The sequence below is a fragment of the Rhinatrema bivittatum genome, chromosome 17, assembly GCF_901001135.1.
Source record: "Rhinatrema bivittatum chromosome 17, aRhiBiv1.1, whole genome shotgun sequence".
Lineage (NCBI taxonomy): Eukaryota > Metazoa > Chordata > Amphibia > Gymnophiona > Rhinatrematidae > Rhinatrema > Rhinatrema bivittatum.
Genome location: NC_042631.1, coordinates 12,944,771 through 12,966,984, shown reverse-complemented (window position 1 = coordinate 12,966,984; position 22,214 = coordinate 12,944,771). Strand labels below are relative to the sequence as shown.

At 41.5% G+C, this 22,214-nt stretch overlaps 1 long non-coding RNA gene across 1 annotated transcript in view; it reads left to right on the top strand.

Moving 5' to 3' along the window:
* The window catches only part of LOC115079502, an 80,800-nt gene that overhangs the window by 18,941 nt on the left and 39,645 nt on the right, over nt 1-22,214 (top strand). The gene's annotated exons all lie outside the window — the stretch shown is intronic.

The following is a 22,214-nucleotide window of genomic DNA, read 5'->3' as shown; positions in this document are numbered from 1 at the left end:
GTTGAACTGCAGTTTTTCATTTACCGTGCAGAAATGTTACTCATGTTGTTTTAGACAGTAAAACACTCATCACTCATCTGTCTTTTAATCCTCTGTGATTGTAGTTGATGGTGGGGCATTCCAAAGCCTTAAGGCGAGATAGGATAAGAATTAGCAATTATTTTCCGTCGGCGAGTTCTGACACATAACTAAGCATGCTACAAAGCGAATCAAAGTTAATTTTGTTTGGCCAAGAAGATTTCTGGAGGGCTTGTTCAATCCGTCATCTTCCTTTCAATGTAATTACTATACACAGTATTTTTGTATTTGGAATAAATATAATCGTGGATTAAGAGGGCAACTTTCAAAGCAGTTTATTTATTTATTTATTTAAATTAATTTATATACCGGAGGTTCCTGTATAATATACATATCACCCCGGTTCACAAAGAACAGTAACTATCGCTACAAATAGCGGTTTACATAGAACAGAATAAAAGAAGTTTTACATTGAACAAAAACAAAGTAATAAGTTTTACATTGAAGTCAGCATGTGTAAATTTCTGATTAACAAAGGAAGAAAAAAATAGATCTGAATAACTCGTTGTGGGCTTGAAAAGACTTTTCTTCGTGTTCTTGGCTCTAGGGGAAAGCTTGTTTGAAAAGCCAAGTCTTAAGTTTCCCTTTAAATGTAGAGTGGCATGGTTCTAAACGAAGGTCTGGAGGGAGCGAGTTCCAAAGTGAAGGGCCTGCTGTGGATAATGCACGTTTCCTCAGAACGGATTTCATAGGTTGTGTGATTAGTCTGTTCTGATAGGCGCTTCTGGTTGGTTTCACAGATGTGTGTAATTGAATTTGGAATGTTAGGTTGAGAGAGGTGCGATGTTGTGTAAGGCCTTATGTATCATCATTAAAGACTTGAACTGGATCCTGTATTTAATTGGAAGCCAGTGGAGATGGTGGAGAATTGGGGTGATATGATCTCTCTTTTTGGCATTTGATAGAATTCTTGCAGAGGCGTTCAGGACCATCTGAAGTGGTTTGATGGTACATGCTGGAAGGCCTAGGAGGAGAGAGTTACAATAATCCAGCTTTGGGAGTATGATGGCTTGTAAAACCATGCGGAAGTCTCTGTATAGGAGGAGAGGTTTGAGTTTCTTTAATGTTTGAAGTTTAAAGAAACATTCTTTTGTTGTGTTGTTGACGAATTTGTTGAGACTGAGTCTGTTGTCTATGATGACTCCCAGATCTCTAACTTGTTGTGTGGTGGAGAGCCCTGTGGTGACCGGATGTTGATTAGTGTTAGAATGTGAGGAAGGGGTATAGTTTTCCGGAGTTATAATGAGGATTTCAGTTTTGTTTTTATTTAGAACCAAGTTGAGGCTGGTGAGTAGATTGTTGATAGCTGACAGACATTTATTCCAGAATGATATGGCTTTGTATATGGAATCTTCTATAGGGATGAGGATTTGAATATCATCCGCGTATAGGTAATGTCTTAGCTTAAGGTTAGTGAGAATTTGACAAAGTGGGAGTAGATAAATATTGAAAAGAGTCGGGGAGAGGGATGATCCTTGTGGTACCCCCCTTTTGGATTCGATGGTGTGGGACTCTTTGTTATTTATCTTGACCTTGTATGTTCTGTTTTCCAAAAATGATTTGAACCAGTTAAAAACTAATCCTGTAATGCCAATGTCTATTAGGCATTGCAGGAGGCATGAGTGGTTAACGGTATCAAACGCTGATGAAAGATCAAGGAGAGCGAGGAGGCAAGGTTGGCCCTTTTCTAGGTTGAAAATGATAGTGTCTGATAATGATGTTAATAATGATTCGGTATTCATAGACTTGCGAAAGCCAAATTGGTTTGAGGTGAGGATGTTGTTTTCGTCAAGATATTCTGTAAGTTGTTTGTTTACAACTTTCTCCATAACTCTGGCAATCAACGGGAGGTTTGCTATGGGTCTAAAGTTTGCTGGGTCTGAGGTGGGTAAGTTAGGTTTTTTGAGGAGCGGCTTGAGCATGGCTAACTTGAGTTGGTTCGGGACATGTCCTTGAGAGAAGGAGCAGTTAATAATGTCTGCTAAAGGTTTGGCTATGGTGTTGGAGATCAGACACAGTTTGTTGTATGGAATGTGGTCTGATGGATGAGAGGATGGTTTTATCTTCTTGAGAATATTCTCTATTTCTAGAGTGGATGTGAGCTCAAAAGTGTTGAATAGTGTTAGTGAAGTGTTAGTGTTAGGTTGTTTAACATTTGGGTGCGATGGTTGTTGATCTGTTGGGAGTGGTGGTTGAGCGGTTGAATGAGGTGTTTGTTGAGCGGGTGATTGCGAAGATTGGGGGGTGAGGTTGATTACGTGTTTTGGATGTGTAGATGGTCCCTTGAGGGGAGCTAGAAGTGAAGTGATTTTGTTGTCGAAAAAGTCTGCTAGTTCGTTCACTTTAGTGAGTGCTTGATCATCTGGAATGGTCGGTGCCGGGGGTTTTGTGAGGGTTGATACATAGGAGAAAAGAGCTCTTGAATCAAAGATGAGGTGGTGGATTTTTTTGGAGAAGAATATTCTTTTTGTTGTGTTGATGTTGTTTCTGTATGAGTTAAGGCATGATTTGTAGATGAGGAGGGTGGTTGTAGATGGGTTTTTTCGCCAATTTTGTTCCTTGCATCTCAACTCGTGTTTATGATTTTTTAGCTCTGGTGTGAACCAGGGTCTCCTGTTGTCTTTGTTTGGAATGATAGATTTAGTTGTCATGGGGCAAATTTGATCTGCAACCTTTTTAGTGATGTTGGTCCATGATGAAGTTGCTGAGTTTACGTCGGATAGGTCTAGGTGCTCAAGTTCCTTGGCTAGGTGTTCACCGAGTTGGTCTCCTGAGCACTGTTTCCTAAGCGATATAGTTATAGGTTGTGTGGATTGTGGTGGAAGTTCTTTTATTTTTAAAACCGATGATATAATTCGATGGTCTGACCAAGGTATTGGAGTGCAAGTTGGAGTGGTGTGGGTTGTGATACCTTCATTTATAAAGATAAGGTCCAGCGTATGTCCTGCTTTGTGGGTTGGTTCAGTCACTATTTGTCTGAAACCCATATTGTTGAGAGAGGAGAGAAAAGTTTTACAGTTGGTAGAATGAGGTTGGATATCTACATGTAGATTAAAATCTCCCATGAGGATGGTAGGTTTCGTGGAATTTAGGTGTTTTGCTGTAAGTTCTATGATGGAAGATGGGTCAGCTTCCAGTATTCCGGGGGGGAGCATAGATTAGGCCGATAGTCAGATGTTTTGAGTTGAATAGGGCAAATTCAATCTTTGATATGTTATTGGAAGTCTGCAAAGTCAGACCCAGCGTTTTTTTGGCTGCGAGGAGAAGTCCACCTCCTCTTTTTTTAGGTCTGGGAATAGAGAGAACATCATAATCCTGTATGGGTAACTGATTTATTAGTGCAGTGTCGGTGGGTTTTAGCCAGGTTTCTGTGATAGCACAGATGTCAGGTTTTGTATCGGATAGGTAGTCGTTGAATATATGACTTTTCTTAGCGATCGATTGCGCATTAATCAATGTGAGTGAGAAGAGAGTTAGTCCAAGGAATTGAGTGAGTGGTGTCAGTAAGATGGGCCTGAGCCTCTGTTGACGATTGTGATGGGGGAGGGAAGGGGGCTTTGGTGTTCTCCATTTGGGATTGTGGATAATGGGAATTGTGAGGGGGTGCATGTTGGGATGTAAGTGGCTGAAGTGGAAGACTGTGGGAATTGTTACGGTTAACAGGAGTGCTAGGCGAATGCTGTCTGAAGAGAGCTGGACGAATGTGGTTTGAAGAGTGCTGGGTGGATAATGTTAGAAGAGTGCTGTATGTATGATGGGGTATGTTGGGTGAGTGCAGTCCGGAGAAAGATGGGTGAATGTTAAGTGGAAGCTTAAGGAAGACCTGGTGGTATTGGGTGGTCGTATAATGAGATATTACAAATCTTCTGAGGGGTCTGCTGGTAGATCTGGAAGTTCTGCGAGCTTTCTTTGTGAAGTTTGTTTGGGTTATGTAGATCGGTGGCTTGGAGTCTCTGGTGCCACTATCTACCTGTATGTGGTTTGGTTTACCAGTTCTTTTGTAGATAGATGGGGCTGGACAGTTAAAGCCGTTCTTTAGTGATGTTTGTGCTTTGTTTGTTGGTGCTGATATGTTGAATGAGCTGGTAGGAGGGCGGACAGAGATAGAATGGAATTATAAACTCAAACCAAAGACCAGGATGTAGACTCAGGGCTTCCTTGGGGCCGCGCCGAAGGGGCGCGACAAAGGGGCAGGCCCCTTTGTCGCGCCCCTTCGGCGCGCGACGCCGGAGTGTGAAGAATTTTAAAAGTCCCTCTGCAGCTTGATTGGCTGTTCGCGTTGGTGGGCGGGTCTTAGTATCGTGGGGCTGCCGCTGAGCCGCGGGATCGACGGTCAGGCCCGCCGGGGGGAAGGGAATTTAAAAGGCCTTACCCCGACGGGTCTGGGCGCCGACCGCGCAGGCCTCCCTTCGTGATCGCTGCAGCTTTAGGTAAGTAGGGGCAGCAGGAAATAGAGACGCCGCCGGAGGGTGAAGAATTTTAAAAGTCCCTCTGCAGCTTGATTGGCTGTTCGCGTTGGTGGGCGGGTCTTAGTATCGTGGGGCTGCCGCTGAGCCGCGGGATCGACGGTCAGGCCCGCCGGGGGGAAGGGAATTTAAAAGGCCTTATGGGGTTTATGGGGTTTATGGGGTAAGAAGCATTTTACCTGTGTTAATCGGATCTCTGAAAATTGCCCTCTCAGTGCAGTCAAGAGTCTTGGACGTTCTGCCACAATCAGTCCGATGCAATACAGTGCACTCAAGTGAGCGCACTGTTTACCCGTGGTCGGACGTGTGCCCACAACCCCTTATGCTCTAAGGGGATTAGCACATCCAAAACGCATGCCCAACCCCCCTCCCCCCCACGAAGCTAATAGCAGTCACATGCAAATGCATGTTGATGAGGCTATTAGCTATTCTTCCATGAATAAAAAAAAAAAAATGTGCGCCCAATGCACACATTTTTACCCTCAGAAATTAACGCCTGTCCAGAGCAGGAGAACATTTAAAAAAAAAAAAAAAAAAAAAATGTCCCGGCAGTCAGGTTAAGAAAAGGGATGCTCAATTAATGAGTGCCCATTTTCCTAACCTGTAAAATTGAGTATCTGTTTTCCTAACCAGCTGATAGCTGACCTCTCCTGGGCGCCTGCTGTTGAGGAAGCACTAGGTGCACACAATTTCCCCTAGCGCCTCCTTTTTACCACTGCAGCCGATCTAAATATGAAATCTGGCACCCCGGAGAGGTGGATCGGCGCGCGTTGGGAGAGCGGGTGCTCAATCATTTATGCTTCAACGGCAAGAGGAAATGTGGAAAAAAAGGATTTGCATCCACAAAAAAGCAGGGGAGTAGCTTGCTTGTTACAGCTGTTACTATTCCAAACCAAATAAGTCTGATACTTCACTTTCAATGCATATCCAGCATAGCTCTCTGCTTCAACAGCAGAGAGAATGAAGAAAAGATGATTTATATTCTGACAACAACCAACAAGGACTGAATTACATAGTCTGGGTAAACAAATAAGCATGGGAGTAGCTTGCTTGTTATGGCAGGTACTACCCCAAATCAATTAAGCCTGATACTTCACTGGAATACATATCCAGCGCAGCTCACTGCTTCAATGGCAGGGGGGAATGAAGTAAAGAGGATTTATATTCAGACAACCAACAAGGACTGAATTGCACAGGCAGGGTAAACAAGTGTGGGAGTAGCTTGCTTATTACAGCGGTTACTACCCCTAACCAATTAGCTAGATACTTCATTTAGAGGCAGCTCCAGCACTGCTGTCTACATCAATGGTGGGGATGGAAGGGAAATAGAACCAAAAAGTTACTAATAAGGGCCAAGAGTAACAGATAAGTATGAACAAAAATAAGTGTGAAAGCTTGCTGGGCAGACTGGATGGGCCGTTTGGTCATCTTCTGCCGTCATTTCTATGTTTCTATGAGCGCCCGTTTTCCCCGTGCTGATATTGCACCTGTCTGTAATGTGCACACTTTTATCCTCCTTGAAAGGCGGCATCCACGTAGGTGTATTGAAATCAAGGGAGGAAAAGTGCAGACGGCATTTTCAACTCTATGTGCGCACTTTTCCAGCAAAATTCTGCCCGCAGGGAAAGCAGGTCCCAGTACCGGGCAAGCTTTGTACCCACAGCAGATTTCAAAGTGAGAGCGCACATGTGATTAAAAGAACAAGTAGACTTTGCACCAATGAGGAATTGACCTGAAGTAAACCTGTGAAAATTCTTTCATAGAAAGAAAAAAGATGTTTTGCATCTTTGGTGAGAACAAACCCCCCAGACTTTGTGTTTACCACCCAAGAATCAGATAATGGGTACCTAAAAAGGAGTCTCCCAGACATGATATCATTAAACAAGTTGAATCTTATCCAATTAACGAGCCTCCTGGTGATTTAGAAGGGGGAGTGGTAGATGCGTTTGCGGAGCTGGAGAAGGTTCCAAGATTTTGTAAAAGACTTTAGTAAAACGAGCAGATTTCTATTAAAATGCAGAACAAGCAATTTTTCCTGTTGCTCACCATCTCCTCCTTAGGTTACATGACTTACAGTGCTTCTGTAAAACCATTTTTCTTAGAAAGTGTCAAATGAGAAGGGGGATTTTTATCATTGTATGCAGTACGACTTGGAGTATGTTATTGCCCGCTGATGTAAATGCCTTGGGCACATAACGTAACTGTTATATCTTAAGGTGTCTGCGCTGTATTAATAGGCTCCATTTTCTGCCATATATACATAAGCATTTCTACCATCTGTGCCTGAGTACCATCACCATTCCTCTACTGGCCACTCTCTAGTGCTCAAACCGAATGTAGCACTCTAGGGCAATGCAGTTCATTTCATGATTCTATCTCCAGCACTATGTACTACACTGTGTGCAAAAGAGTTGTCACGCAGGAAGAGGCAGTGACTTTCAAGAGGCAATTATATTCTCAGACTATGGATTTCAGATTTATAATCTCTTCTAGGTCATGGGGATAAAAAATGAATATGGGATATTGAAGCATTTGGATTAAACTAAAGGGCGCAACCTGCAGAGTGTAGTAATAAGCAAGATTTTAAGTTGGTGGAATATGATCTCAGGCATTTTCTTTTACAGCACCTACCATTCATCATGGAAAGAATCTCCAACAGAAGGCAGTTTGTTTATTTATTTATTTATCGAGTTTTATATACCATCGTTCGGTTTCGCCATTACAACGGTTTACAAAGTTTCGATGTTTAACAGAGTGTACAAAAATTCATATGCTTGTTAACATAGTTATCTTAGTCATTAAAACATAGTTTGGTTGTTAAATTGTTCAGGTTAACTTACGTGCTTTGGATTGATTCTGCATGTTTATATGGGCTAGTAGTGAGGGAGGTTGTAGCATAGAGTCATAGGGTGTTTTGGTAGGCTTTGGTGAACATCAAAGTTTTTAGTTCTTTTTTTAAGGTTTTTAAATTTAGTTGTGTTCTCAGTTCGGTTGGGAGGGAATTCCATAGTTCGGGGCTTCCTAGGGATATGGCTCTCTTCCGAGTTGAGGTAAGTTTCTGACAAGCAGGTGGAATTTTTAATAGACCTTTGTTAGCTGAACGGAGATTTCGGTTTGGTGAGTGGAGTTTTATGGATGCACTTAGCCAATTTGTTTGTTTTTCATATATTATTTTGTGTATTATGGACAGTATTTTGTAGTCTATCCTGTATTTTATTGGGAGCCAGTGTAGTGAAATGAGAGTTGGAGTAATGTGATCATATGTTTTCGTTCCTGTGTGTATTCTGGCAGCTTTATTTTGAAGGATTTGGAGAGGTCGGATGGTGGTGAGAGGTAAGTTGAATAGCATGGAGTTGCAGTAATCCAGGTTGGAGAAGATGAGTTGTTGGAGGACTGTTCTGAAGTTGTTGGGGGAAAGGAAAGGTTTTAGGTATCGCAGGATTAGGAGTTTGTGATATTCGTCTTTGATTTTTGCAGAGATGTGGTTCTTGAAGGATAGTTCCTTGTCAATTATGACTCCTAGGTTGCGGGCAAGGGTGACAGGGGGGATTGCTGTATTTTGATTCATTGTGTTGATTGGTGGAATGTGCATAGGGTTGTTCTTTCTATCCAGCATGATTATTTCTGTCTTATCGATGTTTAGGATAAGTCTCATGTTGGTTAGTAGATGCTTTATTTTGGTGAGGTAGTTGGCTGTTTTTTTTGTAGGTGTCTTCCAGAGAGTTTTGTATTGGGATAAGTATTTGGATGTCATCAGCATATAAGAAGTGAGTCAGTGTAAGGTTTGAGAGGAAGTGGCATATCGGGAGAAGATAAATGTTGAAGAGTGTCGCCGATAGTGCGGAGCCTTGGGGAACTCCAGTGTCAAGGTTTATTTTCTTTGAGAGGGTGTCATTGATTGATACCTGGTAGATCCTTTGTGATAGATAGGATGAGAACCATTGTAGGGGTTTTCATTTACACTGATTTCGGAGAGATGGTCAATCAGTATTGAATGGTTTACCGTGTCGAAGGCTGCTGATAGGTCTAGTAGGACTAGAAGGTAGCTGTGGCCGTTGTCAAATCCTTTGAGCACGGTGTCATTAAGTGACAGGAGTAGTGATTCAGCGTTTAGTTGTTTCCTGAAGCCAAATTGTGTGGTAAGTAGGATGTTCCTTTCCAAGTGGTCACTGAGTTGGGAGTGGATGATTTTTTCAATAATTTTGCTGACTTTCTGTAGAGTGATTAAAATGTGGCTCTTTACAAAGGTTTTTATTGTTTTAGATAATTTCCTGCTGCTCTGTACCTGGTAGTATGTTTTATTGCAGTGACTATCCTGTTTTTTGTTTTGTAAATTTATTATTTTTATGTTTTGATTTTGATTATAGTAATGCTATATTTTATATTTGGACTACACTATTTATTTTGCATTACCGTGATTGCTTGTTTAAAATGCGATTAAACAGATACAAAAATAAAAAACAAAGTCTGATTATAGAAGAATCTCTCATTTTTTGCCTTCTTTTGGAGAAACATAAAAAACCACTGTTAATAAGAGTGCCGAAACCTGGTGCCTAGTCAGGGTGATCTGGACATTCTTTTCAGCCTGAGAAAATTAGATGAATGTCAACGTCCTAACATAAGCCAGCATTTTCTGTACTGGCACAGTCTGTAGGTCCAAGAATAAAGCAGACAATTGTGCTTCTGCCAATGTAATGAAAAGTTCCCTTCAGTGAGTGTGCTGTCCCTGGTGTTCACTTGAAGGAACTGATGCTAATTGGATGTGTCATGCTTAGGACCAGCACAGTTTTTGTAAATCTTGATTATATTAACAGCTCTGACATATCCTTTTGCTTTCACCTTGTCTCATTGGGTTTTTCCACTATAACTCCCTGTAGCAGGCTCATTATAGGATTGAATAGAAATGGATAAAGTATTTTACAGGTGGTATATTGTCTTAATAAATAAGAATAATGATATTCTCTTTGCTTTTCTTATATTTGTTTTTTCTAGATTAGAGCAGGCTTACCACTTGCAACATAGTAGTTAAAGCTCTCTTAATCATTCTGTCGAACAAATTAAGAAAAAAAATGTGGATTTATTCTTAAAGTCAGAACTGTGGGCAGTAATTTTCAGCAGCTGCATGCTTGCAAAGTGCATGGGCACGTGCCCATCATATGGACACTGTCGCTTCCATCATGGGCACTTTTATCACATCCACGTGGGTGGTTTCATCCCACCTCCCCAGACTTAAATGTGGCCTCAGGAAGCTTTTCTTTGGAAAATCAGGGAGAGTAGAGAACGATGACTGGAAACACCCATGCGCTTTCCACCTGCTGCTTGCGAACGCTCCCAAGCAGGGCACAGTTGCATGGATGCTTATGAAAATGGATCGTACCTGTGTGGCTTCCCTTCCCTGACGTATTCCTCCCCCCCACCAAGGAATGCTAAAAGTCTGCATGACATGGGGCCCTAGAGCCAGAAGGAAGAGGGCGAGTTTTATTTTTCAGTCAGGTTTTTTACAGGGGTAAATGACTTTGATACTTGCCCTATTGGTGCTTTAACTGAAGAGAATGCAAGGGAATTATTGTTCCTGCCTTGATGCATGCGGAGCTTTCCAATTTTGTTTCTCAGTGGAGGACCTGAGTTATGATCGGACCCTGTGATGGAAATGTTTAGAGTGTGTGAAGGTTGCAGATCCACAGGTGCTTTATACCCACGGACCTGAAAGTCAGTTTTTAAAGAAAAACTCCCCGCAGAGCTGCCCCTTAAAAATCTGCTGATGGCTAGTGCCATCGGGATCTCCTTTTCCTCATATTTTGCAAGTGCAAGTATTCTGGATTAAAAAAAAAAACGTGCTGGGATTTCAAAATGAAATCCAGACGTGTGCTTCAGCCTCAGCCAGCCCGCCCTGACCCTGGCTCCAGATCCACCCCTTTTCCCTACACTCTGAAAGGGAGGGGTACCCCACCCACTCCCTTCATGCCATGGGGAAGACACATCCCCTTATGCAATGATCTGTTGTTCCACCATCCAGCAGCACCCAATCAGGGCAGCTGTTTGTGCTCAAATAACAGGGCATCATAACATGACACCTGGACCATGTGCAAACCTTCTCCATAGCCCCAATCCTTGACACTCTTAGGCCTAGTGACTATACGTGGGACCTCTCCAGATTGCACCTGGAGAGTTCAGAATTCTAAAGGTCTCGGAGCCAGTAACTAAAAACTTTGGGTACCCTGCTGCTGCTGCTAATGAAGCAGCCTGTGCAACCACACAGACTGGAAGACATCCGATTGGCCTGCACAGATCAGTTGGAGGCCTCCTCCTTTCCTCCTGCTCTGTTGATTGGCCTGCATCAGCAGGAAGAAGTAAGGAGGCCTCCAATTGGCCCACAGGGGCAGAAAGAAGGAGGAATCCCATCAACCTTCAGCAGGATTAGGAGATGGCCAAGACATGGCTGGAAGAAGGAGGACTCACATTGACTGCGGGGACCCTAAGGAGAGGAGGTTTCTGTCACTGGTGGGGGGAGGGAGTGTATGGGAGGGGGCATGTGTGTAGGGGGAGAGAGTGGATGTGAGGGAGCATGTGTGGGTGAATGAGAGGAATGTGAGTGTGTGTGTATGAGAGAGAGCATGTGAGTGAGCATGTTAGAGTGTGTGTGTATGAGAGTGAGCATGTTAGAGTGTGTGTGTATGAGAGTGAGCATGTTAGAGTGTGTGTGTATGAGAGTGAGCATGTTAGAGTGTGTGTGTAGAGTGTGTGTGTATGTGTATGAAAGAGGAGAAAACTGGTGCGCACACCTCCCGAGCTGCTGCCTCAAGCCTCCTCCCCAATCGATGGAAATTTCAGGGTGACTCTAAATCGAAAGCTCCCAGGTATGCTACTGAGGTGGAAGCCAAACCGAGTGCCGGTGTTAACCTCGGCAGCCAGAACCTTTTGCCCATTCATCTGTCCCAAGTAATTTCACTTTGAAAATTAGTGCAAGATACTAGCAAATTTTTCTCCAGTGCAGGCAGTTAGAAAATTACCTCCTTAACTCTCTTGCTTCTGTTAGTTTGTGGCAGAAATGATATATAATATACAGTTTTCTCCATTAGCAACAAAATCAAATTGCATCTTTATTGCTGTGACGTCTGTAACAGACACAAAATTGATGTTTCTCTGCTGCTTTGTAGAAAATGGCAACGAGTTTGAAGACTCGGGTTTTCTCATAGTAAAATGTGGTATTTCCTGGACTCCTGTAGTTGTATTTCTTTTCATGGGATGCTGTTTTCACAGGCTTCTCTGGGTAATTCTAGTTAAAGTTCATTTGCTTTTCAGTAATTTGCACTCATAACTGTATTACATTTGCAAGTCAGGAGCACATGTTGTACTACAAGTGTTGCAGTGAAAAGAAGCATTCATTAAATCCCCGATGCAGAAGTATTACAGGATCCCAAGGCACACGTGGATGCTCCAGCTGGATAATCATTCTGAAACGTTGGGGCATAGACCTCGGGCAGGTCAGAAGCAACGTGCACAAAGAATGTACAGTCCTACCCCAGAAATGCATTCATGACTCGTGCGCTTGTGTCTTGCTAATGTTTCAGCCCCGTATGACAAGTAGAATGCATTGTACAAAGTGTCTTCAGTTCTTGCAGCCCATATAAAGGAAGCTTGGGGGCGACTGCGTGTCCACCTTAGAACTGGATTCTCTGCAGTAGGCGTGCATGGGTGAAGTAAATGTTTCTCTCTTTTAACTGGCTCCCCCCTGGGCATTTACTGGTAATTCACCCTGAGCATTTTTTTTTTTTTTTTTACCAGAGCTTGAGACTGAAAATTGGGATCTGGGTATTTTAGCTGCTTGCTACTGTTAAATTCAAACAGCAGGTAGATATTATGTGTTAATTATTTCTGTTCATGGAGTAATTTTTTTTTGGTGCCACAGAATCTTTTTTTTTTTCGTTTCGGATTTTATGTACACTGTCACTGCAGCGGTGTTTCCCCAACCCTCTCCTTGAGACACACTTAACCTGTCCGGTATTCAGGATATCCATAATGAATATGCATGAGAGAGATTTGCATATTGTGGGTCTCAATGTTAGCGCATTTATCTCATGCATATTCATTGTGGCAATCCTGAAGACCTGACTGGTTAGGTTGGGAAACTCTGTCACTAGCGTTCAACTGGAGGCTGTAATGACTTCCTTATATCAATTGTCACCTTACACCTCAAGGTTATTAGCAATGAGCATCAATTTGCCATGGGTAAGGATGTCCCTTTTGGTTTAGTGTCAAGGGACAAAAGACTTTCCTGCCGTAGTGACGACATCAACCAATATGCACATTGCTTAGATTTCCCTGCCTGTAAACCGTGGTTTTTATTTTGGCTGAGCTCAACCCTTTTATCTTCTTAAAACATCTGGGGTAAAGTAAATGTTCAGACATCCTTTGACACTAATCTTTTCATTCCAGTAACTCGTAAACATATGTGCTACTCGGACTGATGCAGAGAAAGGCCTTGGACGTCTTTGGGATCTTGGCTGTTCACAAGATCATGCTTTGCAAGTGCCTTTGCCCTCTGAGTAGAAAGCATCAGCTCAAGTTGTTTTGCATGGCTTGCTTTTATAATAGCTCATTTTGTAAACGCTGTGGGCCAGTTCTCTGCAAGTCATCTGTCGGTGGCACTGTGGTGCCCCTAAGGGTGCCGTGCAGTGGAAGATGTGACCTTGAGAAGCCGGTCCTTGAAAGGGATGAAATACATAGGGCCTTACCAGACTGAGCACCCACTGGAAGGCAGCTAGTGGCTCACAGAGGCCTGCCGGGGTGCTGAATATTCAATGGCGGCCGAAATCCCGGGCCTCTGTTTCTGTTAACATGGTCACATACTAAATGATGGCCCCCTCCAGTCTCTCCCCCCGTTGGGCTAACGTGAAAGAGTGAAAGGTCCGGCTGGACACCCTGTTAATGAAACGGAATTCACGTGTGCCAGGTGTCATAAAACGCGTGATGGCCGATTATTACCTCGGTTCGTTATAGTTTATTCCATCCCTTAGGATGCTTCTGCTCGTTTCAAACTTCGGATGGGCTGGGGGAGATGCCTCCGCTGCATCCCCAGCCCCGGCTGACCCAGGGAGCGGAAAACGGGGGAAGCTTCCGCGGGGCGGCGCGCGGCGCTTGCCACCTGAGCCGCTGGGCTGACCTCCGGGGCGCTTTAAATGCAAGCATGCGCGTTCACTTTGAAAACCGGCCGAGGGTGCAAGGTGCTCCCGGTCCTTTGCACCTGCTTTTCGAGAAAAATAGCGTGCGTAAAGATGAAAATGCAGTCTACGCTTGGAATGCTCCGTTTCACTAGAGAACAAGGCACAGGCCTTTAGCCAAACGAAGGGCGGGAAATTGTCAAGACGCACGATGAACGCAGGCAGGCGTTTTTACCCGAGTGAATATTTGAGAAATTTCCCTTTTGCAGGTTGATGCACAGTCCTTCTTGGCTTCACCGCTGCTGTTCACCATCTCCGCAATGCGCTGCAACCTGGAACTTAACATAGGGACAAGCATTTTATAATCATTTATCTTCCCTCTTTTTGGAGGTGGAGCCTGAGCATGGGCGGGGGAGGGGAGATAATATCTGACGAGGGGAAAAAAAAACCCCTCCTTTGTAGTAGGAGCATGAGACAGTTTGAACTCCTGGCCCTTGGACAAAAGAGAGCATATGGCAGACAGATGCTGCATTATGGGAGAAATTCTCCTTGCTGCCTTCTTACTGAGCCTTTTTACGACCCTGATAAATGACATTGTCAATGTTATGTGTCAGTGTGCTGGATACTACTGGGTCCCCGCAAACAATTTTGATCCTATTACGCATAGCAACGGACGCCGAGTACGTAGGCAGTCTCGAATCCGCTTAAGACAGGGCCGGTTCTCGTCGCCTTCTCTATTGGAAACAGACATTTCCTGGACAGTGGTGGCGGCTGAACTGATGGATTCATCAAAGCAATGAGAACTTTGGTAGCAAATTACTTTTAAATGCAGTGGCAGAGCATTGAGCAGTGCAACCAAGTGGGCATCTTGGTTCATTTATTTATTGTCTATGTAAATTACCAATCAAAGGGAATGCAAAACCACTGAACACACATTTGTAATAAGTATTAGATTCCTGCGAGGACCAGGCTTTGAAGCACCTATTACCCTCTCTGTAAAGAAATGCTCCTTTCTAGTGCTCCTCTGGCTCCATATTTCGACTTCTTGTTGTGCAGTTTTTAGGGGTTTGTTTGGGTTTTTTTTACCACTTTTGAATTGTTTATTCCCTTTATCATGCCTTCCTCGCCATACAAAGTCCTACTTGTCAGATCTCCAGTATTTCCTGAATAAAGATTATGGTGTTGATTTGCTTACCATATAATACATTTTAGTGTGTGCCTTTACATTTTAATACATTTACACTTGAGCGTACCTCGTCATACAGTTTTATATATAAAACTGCTTACAGATTTCACCATGCAGATTTATAGCTCGTGCACACTGATAAACCTTTCTTTTATCTTGTGCACATTCAAGACTGTATTTGAAGTCACATTATCTGCAATAGGTTTTATTTTGAAGATTTTTTTTTATTTTATTTAACTTTTTTTTTGTTTATATTCTGCCTAGGACAAGTTGTCCTAGACAGATCACAAAAATAAAACATTGAACAGCATGATACATAAAGACATAGAAGTCAACAACAAGAAGTAACTCATGGACAACAAGGTTTGCAAAACTTTGAAAACAAATTATTACTGTATGACAACGCTTTTGAAAACGGGAGCAACTTCATTGTCTGTATTTCAGCATAACAAATAATTCCATTTATATTGGATTTGTTTCATTCAAAAAACCCTACTCGGTTTTTGCAAACATTAAAAACAGGATCCTAGACTGAGGTCAGGTGTACAAATACTTAACCTGGTACAAATTCTCTTCATAAAGTTATACAACTCTGTAAACTAAGGTTTAAAAATTAAATGCTCACCCTTTGTTTAGTCAAACAAAACTAAGCACATCTGTACAACATCACTCAGAATTAATGGCCCCATTCATAAAGGAAAGTTACAGAAGATGTAGAGAGAAAATCTTTGCGGAGGGTAATTCATGGATAACACCACCCATGGCCTTTTGGGACTGGCGACCTCAGACCCTCAAAGGTTATACTTGCTGCACATAGAGTAGAAGCAGGTCAGATCTATTGCCATCTGCTTTCTATTCATTAATTCTAGTTATCATTTTCAGGCAGAGCTTTCCTGCTGTTGCAGAAAGACATGGAAAGACTTATGAAATTCAGATGGTTACAGGCTTTGATTTCACCAATTTGCCAAGCTCATATAATGTACATTTTAAATAAAATTAAGGAGAGGTGGAGGTAAGTTTTTTTTGTTTTTTTTTTTTGTCAAACCTGTTTCGATGAATAGACACATGATGTCTCCTAATTTTGCTAAAAGCCTTTATTTGGTGCTAAGTTTCTACAGGAAGGCTGAAGCAACAAACTGTGTTGTAATTCTAGGACATGACATTGCTAGGACATGACATAGAATGTTCCAGCCATCAGAATAATAGACTTAATGAGAACATTGAACCTGTGTTTTTTTTAACAGAGGGTGGTGGGGGGAAGAGGGGCAATGTTCTGGGAGGACATATATATATATATATATATATATAATGTTAAACAGCGTACCGTATACCACCGTTGGTACAATTTGTTAAATGAATGGAATATGTTCATTTATTTATCTCCATTCTGAAAATCAATAAAAATATCTGAAATAAAATTAAGGAAGAAACGTTAGGACAATAACATGAATGCAGACTTTGAATACAAATTTTGACCATATTCAGCAATGCATGCCGCCCTGAATAATGCATAGTTAACTCAATAAGTGCAATTAAATTCTAAGGATTGCCAAAATATGCTTTTAATGTTAAACTTCTGTATTTTGACTTGGGACTTGACTGAACTTCATAATAACTGAACGAATTCCGAGGGAAACCATAATCAAAACACTTTTCTTGTTTACAGATTGCCAATAATGAATATTCATCCAGTATGTGAAAAGTCAACGACTGTATTGCAGTTACCTCTGCCAGATATCATGGAGGGAGTGCCCCTCACCATAACAACATTGTTTTACTGAATATTTTTGAACTTAGCTCATTATTTCTTTGGTTGCTAATACCAACAAAAGTTTGAACCATTATTATTTAACTTACAGAAGCTGAAAAACATTTCAGAAGATACAGTTAGGAGGGGAGCATGTTGACAGCAAGTCCTTACATGCTGAAAGGTAGTTAATGTAATAGCCAGATCTTCTGTGCCGATGACTGTTCAGGGCTCTGTTTTCCAAGCAAGTCATGAAGAATTCCAACATTGGCTCTCGGGCATTATGGAAATGCAAAGAAATCATGTGTAAGGCTCATCATCCCCATGGATAGGGAGAGTGAAGTTTGCAAAGCTGTTTACTTGGTTCTGTTTCATTTGTTCAATGCGTGCAAATACTTTTTTTAGTGCACGCTAAAAATATCAGCGCTCACTAAATCAAAATAGTGTGCACTAAATCAAAACAAAAATAAAATGAAAACAATAACATGGATGAAAACCCTCAAAGCAAATAATAACCCCCCCCCCCCCCCCACAAAAAATATTTGATTGCGCACACCTGCCCTTTTATCTGAAAATGGAAAAACTCATAGGGCCAGCATAATCTGAGCCTTCACAAGACGACATCTGGAAAAAAACCCAAAACTTATTCTTAGAAATAACGACAGAAAACCTCTCAACTTTTCTTGAACTGAAATAACAAAGGAAAAGAAGGCACAAGGGAGTGGTGGGAAGAGTGTTGATCGAAAAAGAAAATTGTAAAAGAATTATTTTGCACCACAATAAAATACCTTACATTGACTTTTTCATAGGCAGGAATTTGAAAGAAGCCTTTGAGACAGAGGCCATTTTGAAATGTATTCATATTTTTTTTAAAGATTAAATAAGGCCAAGATAACAAATTATATTTTGGCCCTACTAAGAATGTAGATCCAGAAATATCTTGGAACTGAAAATGGATTGAACTGAAACACATAATTTGATTTGCTAGGTTGTACATTTTTTCAAACAATGCCAAGCACTTAGTTGCTAACCATTTGTTATTGTAGATGCAAATGATTTATATCCATCTGTGTCTACATATGTATATCTATCGAGTCAACCAAAAATGGAAAAAGATATTACCAAATTTTAAAAAATATATAAGTTTTATGAACTCTAGAAGTAAAACTGAGTGACCATGGGATCTGATTTACTACCATTTTTTTCCCCCCATTCTGTGTCCATGGGGTGGTTTCTGGCAGTACTTGTAACAAATCTCAGGGCTGTGTGAAAGTACTTTACAGTAGGGTCAATGATGGACTCTCTTTCTCAGAAGTTTTCTCTTCTTTGAAAATAGGGCCCAGTATATTTCTTCTCCTCGCATGGAGAGCAGTCACAGACCCTGCAGGTAAAATCTCCTGGCTATTGGTACTCAAGACTTGGCGGTGAAAGTTGGTTTTTTTTTTTTCCTAAGGCCAGTCTGAACGTTTCCAGATGTCTGTACGTCATGTTTGCATCTGAGTCTCTTTCAAACCACGGCTGTCGGAAGGAATTGACCTTCTCCAGAGCCTTGGGGAAGCAGTGTACCTGGAGAAGTAATAACGAGGAAAGCAACAGGGAAACAAACGAGCCAGGCTCCCTTGCACTGACGCAAGCATTTCCTGCCAGGCTTAGGATGGTAACTCTCAAACCGGTGTGCAGGCGCACTTCTGAGCGCATTCGTCAGCCCGCGCCCAGGGATGCGACTCTCTTATGACATACGCACGTGTATGCACGCATGTTACAAAATAGCCTTGTGGCGTGCACACGTGTGCTGGATTTAAAGTGGGCGCACACCTGTGCAGGCAAATCCCACTTCTGTCGCGTAGGTGGGAGGATTTTAAAAGGGGTGCGCGCGTCGACGCATTTGCCGGCTTTACCAGTTCATTCCTAGTTTGCCCAGTTAACAGGTCAACCAACCCTCCCTGGTTTGACGGCCTGTACACCCTCCAGTTACCCCAGACCCTTTAAACCCTTACGAAATGGCTCGTTATTGTTTGTTTGGTTTTTTTTTGGCTTACACGCCATCCATGGCAGAAGTAAAGATACGCAGCAGGGGGGCCTCGGCGCGCGCCGGACCACCTAAGTATTTTTACGCACAAATTTCTGGTTAAAGTCCTGAAAGGCCAATGCCCCGCCCACCCATTCTACACCTGTGCCCCGCCCGTTTTTGAAAACTTTAGAGATGTGTGTACTCTGGAGGACACGCACCTATCTCTGCTTTTAAAATCCGCTCGGCACACGCAAGCCCGACAGATTCGCACATCCCCTAATTTCGGCGCGCAGCAGGCTTTTAAAATTCACCTTTAAGAGAGGAATAATGAGAAAGGTGAACTCCCTTTTTTCACTTAAATGCTCTATCTGTTATTACATGAATGTTTCATGCATTACAGATTCTATATGACTATTACTGATGTGACTGTGATTATCATTACCACTTTTCTATTTTTATAACGTGTGCGCAGTTGTAAAAATTTCATTTTTAGAGTTTGAAGCATAGCAAACTGATTTGATATGTTATTCACTGCGGCTTACATTGGGTATTTTCCCTGAAGATATGTAGATGTAGAGTATTACATGATAGCATTACGCAAAAACAAGATTAGTAATAAAACTTCTTAATATTTCAACAGAAATGACGATAGTTATTCTTTGTCCGGCCTTCACAAGATGGTCACGTGTTCTCAGAGCATGTGGGTATATATACATCTCCACAGAGTCTCTAGGTATTGCTCTGGATAGCAGTGAACCAGTTGTTCTAGGATTTCAGCACAACCTTATGTCCTAACATGAACCTAAGTCCTAGTGAGAATGAACCAGAATGATGAAATCCCCTTCCATAAGGATTCTTGCCTTTCTGTCTCTGTGATAAAATCTTTTCAAAATGGCCCCTCCACACGCCATAGAATACTGTATGTTGCATCATGTTATTTTTCAAACCAGTAGGATGATCACTGTGTAAGATACCACCAAGTGTTCTTTGAAGAACCAGATGAAATCCCTTTTCATTTACCATGCTTCAGTTTTGCTCCTGTCACAGAGGTTATCTTTGCCCTATGCACTTTGTTCAGTAGGCCGTGCTGGTGGGCTACTTCCCTCCCCCTCATGCTAGTTTCAGCCCTTTCTTCCTCCTCAGTCCTACCTCTTTTCTATTCCATCCAGCTGTCATTCCACTACCTCTCCAGGTTGTTATCTACTTTTCTTTTATTATGTTTATATTCCGCTTATCAAGAAATCTAAATGGTGTACAAATGTAAAACATTCATAATCTCAATCACAACAAGACAATAACAATCCTAATGTTATACAAATATCACATAGCACAAAATAAAATAGACCTCCAATTCTAATCTATCACTGGATTCTTCCTTCAGCAAATAGAGCATTATTTATTAAAAGTTAACATTCACCCTCTCAAATATTTTTTTTAAAGTTTAACTAAAAAACTACATTTTCAGTGCTTTTTTGAATGCTTCATAGTCACCCAAGAGACACATTTTTTTCCAGCAATGTATTCCAAATCACCAGACCAGCATGGATATAGCTCTATTGCAAGTGACATTTAAATGGGCATCGTTAACTGAAGGGACATTTAACAACGGCTGTGCGTAACTCTCTTTGTGGTCTGTACCATTGAAATTCAGCCCCTGCTTAATCTCTACACCCCCATAAACACATCTATGCACTAGGCATAGGATTTTAAACTTAATCCTAGCATCTGTCGGTAACCAGTGAAGATGGGCAGAGGACCGGCTTGATATAATCATATCTTCCAACTCCACATTACACCCTGGCAGCCGAGTTTCGGAGTAATTGCAATGCCTTAATTACATTCTTTGGCAGACCCAACAAGTTACAATAATCCACTTTATCTAAAATCATTGTTCGTACCACTAATCTGAAATTATGTTCCTTATGTTTATGTTTATGTTCCTTGTAAACCGCCTTCCCGGCGATAGTTATCTCTGTTAAATGTGAACCGGAGTGATATGTATTGTATACAGGAACTTCCGGTATATAAAAACCAAAAATAAATAAATAAATCAGATAGGGTTTCAAACGGCGCAATAGCTGTAATCTAAAATACCCCATTCTTATTAAATTCAAAACCTATTCCTTCATCAGTAATCCAGAGTCAATCCGGACTCCCAAAACCTGCACCCCCTTAGATATCTTAACATCATCCTTATCAAATTAAAAAGTTGAATTCCCCCATCCTCAATTCATTTTTATTTAGAATCAGTATTTCGGTCTTACTCAAATTTAAGGCTAGTCTATTCTGATTCAGCGAAGCTTTAATTACCTGAATATAGGATTTTAATTTAGCCAAAGAATCCTCCAATGATCCCTTTATCAGAACAAAATTGAATATCATCCGCAAGTAACTTGAACTTGACTCCTAATTTTTACAAAACCTTGCACAATGGAGCAATATAGATATTAAAGAGAGTGGCTGACAGGGCCGAGCCCTGTGGCACACCTCTTGGGCTCTCTATCCATCTAGGTGATATATTCGCAAAAATTACTTGAAAACGCCTCTGCAAAAGCAAAGATGAAAACCATTTCATCACTACCCCAACTACACCCAATCCAGGTATTCAAAACAGCAAATCCTCATGGTTTCACCATTGTCTTCTTTAACTTTCAGGTACTATCCCTTCCTTTAGAGACAAAATAACTAGTTTTAGAATAAATGGAGAAAGTTCCATCCACATTTCTTTAAACTAGTCACTCGAATTGGGTTAAGCTGGCAGTATGATGGGGTCATCTTTGAGGCAATTTGTTGAACCTCCAACATCGAAACCAATTCAGAATTATCCCAAAGGGAGCAAACAACCGATTCAATAACTGGTAAAATATCGACTTCTTTTGTTAGTTTTCTGCATAAAAATCTCAGCAAACATATCACCTGACCATTTCAAAATTATGAAATCATTTTCACTTCCCCTCCCCATCGGTAAAGTAGTAAGAGATTTCACTGTTGAAAAAAGAAATTTACTATCTGACTTCACTGCATGAATTTTCTTTGAGATAAATTATTTTTTCGCCATCTCACATACCCCTCGCTATATATCTCTAATTGTTTGTTTATAATTATCCGTATTTACATTACCCTTTCCTTCTTCACTCAAAAATTCCTTTTTTTTTTATCCTTGGAGATTTTAACTTAAGATTCTCTTATGTGTCTTGTCTGTGTCTGAACCGTCTCTTACATGTGTCTGTACAGAGCTGCGCACATCTAGTTGCGCTATTTAATCATAGCAGTAGTAGTTGCCCTCCTCTAATGCTGCTAGTTAGGGTTATTTGATTGAAGTTATATGTTACTCCATCTGATGCTGTCCTAAGCAGTTTCTAAATTTCTCTATTTCCAAATCATTAAGTTAATCCTTGGTGTCTAGACTCCCCCCCTTCCCCCATGACTCCAGCGCACAGAATGTGCATCAGTACCTGTATAATTTATACTTCTGTAGTGTGTTTTCGCTGTATCTAAGCCAAGTTCATACTGCAGCCTTGCCAAAACCTTTTTCCATTCAGTGTTTGATCACTGAGATCATGAT